Below are 9,983 nucleotides of genomic sequence, written 5' to 3'. Positions count from 1 at the left end.
CCAGCTTTCCAGGATGCACCCCTTGCGTCTGCTCATTTACCTGGGCACAGGTGAGTTGCCAGCCAGTGAGATGGGGGGAAAACTGGGGCCCTGCATACACCTGCTCATTGCCTAACCTTCAGGAAGGGGAATGGAAGCAGCTGGGCTCTCAGGACACCTGGGTTCTGTCCCCAGATCTGGGAGAGGAGTGGGGATACAGCGGAGGGCTCGGAATCAATCCCGCAGCCAGGAGGGGCTTGCCCCTCAGCCCCCACCAGTGGCCCCTTCTCAATGGGGGAAAACTAACGTGGCTGTTTGATCCCTGCAGTGCTGGCCCCAAGCTGTGGATTCAGCGTGGATGTGGAAGGACCTGTCACCTTCCAGGAGGCAGCCAGGGGGTTCGGACAGAGCGTGGTGCAGTTCGGGAATGCCAGCGCCGGAGGGTAAGGGCTGAGCGTAGGCTCAGGGACCTACAGTTACGTACCTTATATCCACCTCTGAGGGGCCCATCTGGCTGCGCTGCCTGGGCCCCACTACACAGGGGTGATGGGGTGTCCCCTAAGAAACTCTCTGCTCTCTCCCCACAGGCTGCTCGTTGGGCCCCCGCTGCAGATAGGAGATGTGAATGAAACTGGCAAAGTCTACAAGTGTGACCCAGGCTCCAAACATTGCCAGGAGATCCCATCCAGAGTAGGGGCACCCTGTGCTGTGGGGTCCAGTGGGTTAGCACAGGGGTCTGGGAGCTAAGATGCCTGCGTTCCATCCCAGGTCTGGGGAGTGGAGTAGGGGTCTAGCAGGGGAGGCTGGGAATCAGGACTCCTGGGTTCTCATTTCCATGCAACAATTTGCCATCACTTCCCCATGAGGGGGCAGGAGGGTGCACGAGGGAGAGGGGGTGTGAAATGACTCAGAGATGTGCTGGACTAAACATACAATGACAAGATTTCTCACCCTGGTGTTGGCATGTTCTCCTCTCAGGGCCCCCTGATGCCGTGAACATGTCCCTCGGTTGTCTCTGGCTGCCCAGGGCTCCAATCTTCTGGTGGGTACCACCCCTTGGGATGGGGAAGTGGCTCAGTCTGTGGGTTGTACCCAGGGGGTTGGGTGAGTCTCTGACCCTGTCCCCCAGAATTCCATGGGATTCTCCACCCCCCAGCAATGGGAGCGGGATGAAATGTCAGCACCGTGACACCGTAGGGCTTGACCGAACTGTACACCCACCACACGCCAGGTGGGTGATGTTACCACAGGACCTGAATGTCTGTGAGCTGCTGTCACCAGGAGGCTCACGGCTGGGTGACACCGGCGGGGGGGATGGGCTGATATCACAGGAGTGGGTGATCTTCCCACAACAAGAGCTCTGTGCGCTGATGGGCAAGTAGAGTGGATCACCGGATGATGTCACCATGGAATACATGGAGGGATGATTGACAATGCGTGTGTAGGCTGGTGCTAACCACTAGAATGACTGGGCCATGGCCTTGTGCAGAAGATGGTAATAGATAACAACAGTGTGACTTTGGAGAGGGTGTGATGTTTGTCTGGGAGATGGTGGGACCCAAAACACTGCACTGAAACAGCAGGGAGGAGGATAACATTGCCATGGAGATAGTGACTGAGACGTGATGTTGTGAGGGATGGGGGTAACTGGGTGACATTGCGTATGGGGGACAATGACTGTGCGATGACATTGTGAAAGGTCGGGGTAATTGGGTGATGTCACTCTGAGGACAGTGACTGGCATGGCTATAGCAGGGAGCGTGGTAACTAGGTGATGTCCCCCTGTCCTCTCTCTGGGAGACAGGTGCTGGGTCCTGGGATCCTGTTTGCCCCATGGGGATCCCTGCCCTGGCAGGGCCTTTCCCTGCATATCCATGAGGGGAGCAGACTCCCCTCACCCCCAGCGCTCTCCTCAGGGGGCACCTACTGAAGCCCGTCCCTCTCTCGTGCCCCAGGCGTGCGGCCCCACGGTGCACCAGGCCTGCGGGGAGAACATGTACATCAAGGGCTACTGCTTCCTCCTGGACCAGAGCCTCCGGCAGCTCCAGCGCATCCCAGACACCCTGGCAGGTGAGGAGGGGCAGCCCTGGGAGCGGCACCAAGGAGCCACCACGGGGGCGGGAAAAAATTGGGCTATGTGGGCCCTTTGATCTGACCTATCTCTTTCCACTGAGTTTTCTCCATGTTGGTGGAGTTGAGTTGAGTTTCTTTCCTGTGCCTCTCAGAGTGCCCCAGAGGGTGCCACAGACATAGCGCTCCTCATCGACGGCTCGAGCAGCATCCAACGTGTGGACTTTGAAAAGATGAAGAAGTTTCTCTCTGAGATCATGAAGCGTTTCCGCAGCATCGACACGCAGGTAACAGACAGAGACTGAACCCTGACTATGTACCCTGCCCCCCACAGTCAGTGCTGATCCCAATGCCCCAGTGGCGGCACTAGGGGGCACAGTGTGCAGGGAGCAGCAATGGATTTTGCATCCAAAGCCAGGAAAAAATTCCTGCAGAACCAGCTACATCCTGGTCGCTTGCCTCAGCCGTTAACTGAGTCTGGATTCCTGCTTTTCTTACCCTCCACCCTTGGGGTTGTTTTCCTTCTCTTCTCCCCTGCTCCTGCAGTTCGCCCTCATGCAGTACTCGCACAGATTTACAGAGCACTTCGACCTTCTCACAGTACAGGGAGAGCAGCGACCCCGATAGCCTCCTCAAGTCGGTCTTACAGCTCAGGGGAGTGACGCACACGGCCAGCGCCATCCAGAAAGTGGTGTAGGTATTGCCTTCCTCCCCGTGCTGACTCCACAGGGAATGGACTGCAAGGACATGGGAGCTAAGGGGCAGGGACTCAGGACCTCCCTGGGGTCTATCCCCAGCTGTGGGAGGGGAGTGGGCACTAGTACCTTAAAGCAGGGGGAGGAGGGACTTGGAGACAGGACACAAGAATTCTATTGCCAGCTCTGAACCCTCTGTTGCTGTGTGACTTCAAGTAAGTCAATATCCCCACCCTGTGGCTCAGTTTCCCTGTCAGTAAAATGGGGACATGACAGTGACCTCCTTTCTAAAGGACTTTGAGATCTGCAATGTCAAAGCAGTGGATGAGCACTGGGTGTTGTTACATATCAATAACCCTCCTATGAATTCCCCACCCCCCACTTTTCCAGGCAGGAGCTATCACCTCTGGGAGAGGCGCTCGGGGATGAGGGCCACCAAGATTCTCATTGTGATCACAGATGGGGAGAAATTCTGAAGACCCGCTTTCCTTATTCAGATGCCATCCCTGAGGCTCAGAGAGCTGGAATCATCCGCTACGCAATTGGGGGTGAGCCACAGCTGTGTGGAGAACTAGTCGGGATCTGAGCCCATGTTCACGTTCCCATCAGATGAGGAAAAGAACTGACCTGGGGTTGTAACTGGGTTGATGTTGGGACATTGTAGGAGAGCTGGAGCTTCTCTGTTGTTCAGGTTGAACAGAGCTTTCTAGTTACAGGTCAAGTTTTCTGACTGCCCTACGGTCCACGTGCTGACTCAGATTGTTTTTTGAAATGTGTTATGCCTCATGGGGACGCGGGTTAGGGTTAGTGGTCCAAATGTAGGGTCACTTGAACAAGGGATTCCTGACATACAGCCCCCCGTTAAAACAGCAAAGTCATCAGTTCTTTTTTGCACACACCAGAAACTCAACAAGGGGCTCTGAACTTCCCCAAACGGATCTCAGTCACTTGAGGTTTATCTCTGCTAGTGCACGGCATCCACTGCCCCTCTGGGGAAGACGTGTGCAAAAGATTATTAATCTTAGACACTGGATGCCTAGAATGGCACACGCCAACTGCTGAGCCAAAGAGATTGAAATGAGCATCCAGATGCAGGGCTCAAGGTGACAGCAGGTTGCCATTCACTGTGAATTGGTCCTCGGGCCCTGTGGGTTTGATCCCTATTATTGGCTAATGTTCCTTGCATTCTGCAGTGTCTCCTTTTGGATTTTTTTGCCCGAGATCAAAATTTCCAGCTGAAGAACCATATCTGAAAGTGCTCTAAAAGCCACATGAATGCTCTGAATTTGCATGAGAGGTGGGGCAAAGGAATCAGCGTTGATTTAAACAGACGGCCGATGAAAGACAGTAAAGGAAAATGTAATTGTGTCTCCCTGAACAATGGAACTGAGTGTGGATAATAGAAGCTGGGTTATTCCATCAACTTCCTTAGTGGAGAGTTAGGTTTCCCAGGGCTGCTTCCTGCCCTTCCCGAACGTGGAGAGCGGCTGCACTTAGGCCTCTGAAATCCATGAAATACAGTTAAGACAAACACGCTCACAACCTTAACTCTGCCCTCTTTGAGCCACACCCCAGCACCCCAGGAACACACACAGGCCCTTACAGATGCTTCAGAGCTCTGGGCACAGAGCACATGAGCACTAGGGGGCCCGGCCCATCACCTTCCCTTTGCCAAGGCAACACTCGGGTTTAGAGTCATAGGTGCCCAGGCCAGAAGGGAATTTTGCAATCATCTAGTCTGAGCTCCTGTGTAGCACAGGCCAGAGAACTGCCCAAAATAATCCCTGCTGGAACCAGAGCAGATCTCTTACAAAACTAGCCAGTCCTGAGATAAAAATTGTCAGAGATGGAGAATCCACCACGGCCTGTGGTGAGCTGCTCCAATGGTTATTTCCCCTCTTGGTTAAACCAGACACCATCTTTCCCAACCGAATGGGTGTAAATTCCACTTCCAGCCATTGGATCTTGTTTGACCTTTGTCTGCTGCTTCTGTCGGGCCCAGCGACCGGGAGGTGCCTGACTCCACCGCTGAACTGACTGCACGCAACCCGCCCAGACCAGCGCGGTGGTCCAAGCCCTTCACCACTGGCCCTGAGGCGTAGCCCAGAGACAGTGCAGCACTCACCCCTCACTACACCCTGGAGATTGAGTCGTACAGGGCCCAGAGCACTGACAATCCCCATGGCAAGGAGACCCCTGTCCCCACTGCTGATACAACAGACACAACTCGGTGCGGAAATGAGGCAGGCTCCATAACTCCAGGCACGAAGACACCTCTCCTCACGTCACAGTGACACGTCACTGTGCCAGGCTGCTCCAGCGACACCCCCCCCCCGCCCCTACTCACCAGAGTGGCACATAGCGCTGGCTGAGCCCTGCCTCTCAAGAGCCCAGCAGGGCTCGGGGTGGGTGGATGTTGGTCCAGGGCTCTCAGCTGTGACTGACCTTAATGCCCTGGCCTCCCCTGTACCTCCCTCTACTCCATTAAGGTCGGCGAGGCCTTCTCCAGCGCTGCTGCCCAAGAGGAGCTCCAGGAGATCGCCTCTAAGCCCAGCAACGAGCACGTCTTCCGAGTGGACAATTTCGACGCCCTCCAGAGCATCCAGAGCCAGCTGCAGGAGAAAATCTTTGCCATTGAAGGTACCAGAGCTGGGGGAGGGGCTGCATGGTCCTGGGGCTCTAGAAATGGGTTTTCAAGGGCGAAATGGGATGGGGAGCAGCTCGGAAACCAGAGCTCACATAGGCCCCAAATAGTTTCTCTTTCCCCATCCAACATGTATCCATTTATCTATCTCCCTAAATGCCCCTGATGCCTTTCTCATCTGGGGTCCCCGGGCAGGGGACTGGCTGGCTCAAGGGGTTGAGGAATGGGATACGGGGCCTTCTCTCTAGGGGACGCTGGATCCAGTCCAGCCTCGAGGTGGGGAGAAGGGCTGGCTCAGGGCGTGGGACACGGGGCCTTTACCGTCGTCTATGATGGTCTCTCCCGTGTCTGTCTGTCTGTCTCTGCCCCCAGGCACCCAGTCCCAGAGCGGCAGCTCCTTCCAGCTGGAGATGTCTCAGGAAGGCTTCAGCTCCCTGCTGTCCCCTGTGAGTGACGCCTGGCCCCGGGGCATGTCCCACGCTGCTGTGCGCTGGGGCCCTGACAGCGCTTTCAAGCTAAGAACGAGCTGGTTGGCCTAGTGCTTGCAGGGGAGACAACTCTTTACTAACGCGGAGCAGTGCAGGGGGTACCCTCCCCTCCCACTCGGGGTGGGGACTAGGGGGGCTCTATGCTGCAGCTGGGGCCAGTAGAGGCCCAGTAGGGGGTGCTCACTCCCCTGGCTGTCAGCACTGACCCCAGTGTCCCAGCACGTTGCTAGGGGGCGCTGTGCTGCAGGTTCTGGCCTCGTCTAGTAATTATATTCTGCGCTGTCTGTTTCCTGTAATCAGTCCCCTTTGCCGTGCGTGTCGGTTTAGGACGGGCCTGTGCTGGGAGCGGTGGGAGCCTATGCCTGGTCCGGTGGAATATACCTGTACGGGAGTGGCGGGGCGCCGAGCTTCATCAACGTATCCAGAACCTCCACTGACATGAATGATGCTTACCTCGGTAAGAACAAACACACAGACCTTCCCTTACCTGTTTCAACAGCCCTCACACCCCACCCCAGAGGTGGCTGCATCTCAGTTCTGGGAAAGTTCTGTGCAGCACTGTTGTATGGCTGTTTCCCATCTCACCTCCCCACGTCTCTCTCTTCCTTTGAGGTTATTCGTCTCAGGTCATCACAGCCAATGGGCAGAGCAGCTACGTGGTCGGGGCCCCTCGCTATCAACACACCGGCAAAGTCATCCTGTTCAGCCAAGATACCAAGGGCAGGGAATGGACACCCAGATCGGAGCTGTCAGGAGAACAGGTATGGGGAGTGTTACAGGTAATATGGAGTGTGGGGGTGAGAGAGAGGGCTGGAGGAAGCCTGTAAGATTTTGACATTGTGTAATATTTGTGTTTGGATCAGGGACGGGCAAACTTTTTGGCCTGAGGGCCGCATCGGTTTTTGGAAATTGTATGGAGGGGCGGTTAGAGGAGGGGATCATGGCCTGGCCCCCACTCCCTATCTGCCCCCCGGGGATTCCTGCCCCATCCAATCCCCTGTTCCCTGACGGCCCCCCCAGGACTCCTGCCCCATCCACCTCCCCCCCACTCTCTGTCCCATGTGTGAAATGGTCAACTGACCGCTTAGAGTAAGACAGCAGTGTACCATGCCCTGCCCTTGATAAGGAGCTTCTACTGCAAAAAATTTAGGCACCAAGTCAGGTTAGGCACCTATAGGGGTTAGCAGCACCAGTCAGAGGTTTTGTGGATCACAGTGTCACCTAAGTCTGGGGGTTAGGCACATAAACACCTTTGTGGATCTGGGCCAGAGAGACTCGGGCAAAGAAAAAAAACGTTGCTAGTGATATTAACAGTGTCTGAAAAGGATCACTAACAAAGTGAATTTCTCCAAGATCTGTCTATACGTTCCAGCTGAACAGAATTTATAACAGTGGCTCAGTCAGTGAATAAACTTTACTCGTGCTAGCACAACCTCTAAAAAGAATTGCACCACAACTAGCATTCAGCATCTCTCCAAGATCTAACTGCCTAAATATTCAAGAACATTTACAGTGATAGCGCCACCTGCTGTGCAGCGGGAGGATGAGTCTAAGGATGGAATGAGTATTGGGACTGAATCCTTAGTCCTATAGGGTGAGAAGGGTCCCAGCGGTAGAAGAAGGAGGAAGTGACTAAATTCAAGGGGTGATTTATCTGCCTCTCCAGATTGGCTCGTATTTTGGGGGTACACTGTGTGCTGTGGACCTCGACAGAGATGGGAACACAGACCTGGTTCTAATCGGAGCCCCCATGTACTATACACGTCTGAATGGAGGACGGGTCTATAACTGCCCGATTAAGTGGCCGGTAAGAAAGAGGATGGATCCGGGGGAAGATGGATGGCCTGGGGTGGTTCTTTGTCTGGACTGCCATGGGGTTGTGATGTTGGGACAATTAGCATGACAGTAGTAGGCACAGTGCTCCAGGGAGCAGGGTGGGGAGATCATGAGAGGACACTCTTCCCTGCCAGTCAGTGCTGGCTCCAGTGCCCCAGAGCGGCACCAAGGGGCGCTGTGCAGCAGAGAGGGAAAGGGGGTCAGTAGGGGGCACTCTCATGCTGGCTTTCCCCACATGTTTCTTTGGATGGGGCCTGCAGAGGATGACACTGATCTGCACCGAGACATTGCAAGGAGAGACGGAGCAGGCATTGGGGCGCTTTGGGGCCAGCATGTCTGAAATCGGGGACATCAGCGGGGACGGACAGACGGATGTGGCCATCGGGGCCCCAATGGAGAACAACAATCGTGGAGCCTTGTACATTTTCCATGGGGGAAAGGGAGGCTTCAGTCCCCAGTACAGACAGGTGAGCCCAGCTCCTGCGCAGAGGGGTCATCACAGATCCTGAAAGAGACATCATGGGGCCCCACAGCCCCCTAGTGCCTATTAGCCTGTAGCTGCCACTTCCCCACCCCTCACCCTCTGCTGCCCCCTAGTGCCCATTATACAGCACAGCTGCCCCTTCCCCACCCCCACCCTCTGCTGCCCCCAGTGCCCATTATACAGTACAGCCGCCCCTTCCCCACCCCTCACCCTCCACTGCCCCCTAGTGCCCATTATACAGTACAGCCGCCCTTTCCTCACCCTTCATCCTCTGCTGCCCCCAGTGCCCATTATACAGTACAGCCGCCCCTTCCCCACCTCCCACCCTCCACTGCCCCCAGTGCCATTTACAGTACAAGCCGCCCCTTCCCACCCTCACCCTCCCCTGCCCCCTCGTGCCCATTATACAGTACAGCCGCCCCTTCCCCACCCCTCACCCTCCCACTGCCCCCTAGTGCCCATTATACAGTATAGCCGCCCCTTCCCCACCCCCACCCTCTGCTGCCCCCTAGTGCCCATTATACAGCACAGCTGCCCCTTCCCCACCCCCTCACCCTCCACTGCCCCTAGTGCCCATTATACAGTATAGCCACCCCTTCCCCACCCCCACCCTCTGCTGCCCCCTAGTGCCCATTATACAGTACCAGCCGCCCCTTCCCACCCCCCTTGCTCTGCTGCGCCCCTAGTGCCCATTTACAGTACAGCTGCCCCTTCCCCACCCCCACCTCTGCTGCCCCTCAGTGCCCATTATACAGCAAAGCCGCCCCTTCCCCACCCTCACCTCTGCTGCCCCTAGTGCCATTATACAGTACAGCTGCCCCTTCCCCACCCCCACCCTCTGCTGCCCCAGTGCCATTATACAGTACAGCCGCCCTTCCCCACCCCTCACCTCCACTGCCCCCTAGTGCCATACACGTACAGCCGCCCCTTCCCCACCCCCACCCTCTGCTGCATAGTGCCCTTTATACAGTACAGTGCCCCTTCCCCACCCTCACTCTGCTGCCCCCATGCCATTATACAGACAGCCGCCCCTTCCCCCCCCCTCACCTTCAACTGCCCCTAGTGCCCATTATACAGTACAGCCGCCCCTTCCCCACCCCTCACCCTCTGCCGCCCCCTAGTGCCCATATACAGTATAGCCCTCCTTCCCACCCTTCACCCTCTGCTGCCCCTAGTGCCCATTATACAGCATAGCCTCCCCTTCCCCACCCCTCACCCTCCACTGCCCCCTCGTGCCCATTATACAGTACAGCCGCCCCTTCCCCACCCCTCACCTTCTTCTGCCCCCTAGTGCCCATTATACAGTACAGCCACCCCTTCCCCACCCCTCACCCTCTGCTGCCCCCTAGTGCCCATTATACAGCACAGCTGCCCCTTCCCCACCCTCACCCTCCGCTGCCCCCTAGTGCCCATTATACAGTACAGCCGCCCCTTCCCCAGCCCTCACCCTCCGCTGCCCCCTCGTGCCCATTATACAGCACAGCCCCCCCTTCCCCACCCCTCACCTCTGCTGCCCCCTAGTGCCCATTATACAGTACAGCTGCCCCTTCCCCACCCCTCGCTCTCTGCTGCCCCCTAGTGCCATTATACAGCACAGCTGCCCCTTCCCCACCCCTCACCCTCCACTGCCCCCTAGTGCCCATTATACAGTACAGCCGCCCCTTCCCCAGCCCTCACCCTCCGCTGCCCCCTCCGTGCCCATTATACAGCACAGCCACCCCTTCCCCACCCCTCACCTCTGCTGCCCCCTAGTGCCCATTATACAGTACAGCCGCCCCTTCCCCAGA

At 56.6% G+C, this 9,983-nt stretch overlaps 1 pseudogene; it reads left to right on the top strand.

The window, feature by feature from the left end:
• LOC115651306 overlaps positions 1-9,983 on the top strand; it is an 18,186-nt pseudogene continuing 8,203 nt past the window's right edge.

Source organism: Gopherus evgoodei, chromosome 4, assembly GCF_007399415.2.
Source record: "Gopherus evgoodei ecotype Sinaloan lineage chromosome 4, rGopEvg1_v1.p, whole genome shotgun sequence".
Lineage (NCBI taxonomy): Eukaryota > Metazoa > Chordata > Testudines > Testudinidae > Gopherus > Gopherus evgoodei.
Note: the sequence above shows the minus strand (reverse complement) of the source record. Positions and strands in the feature narration are given on the sequence as shown.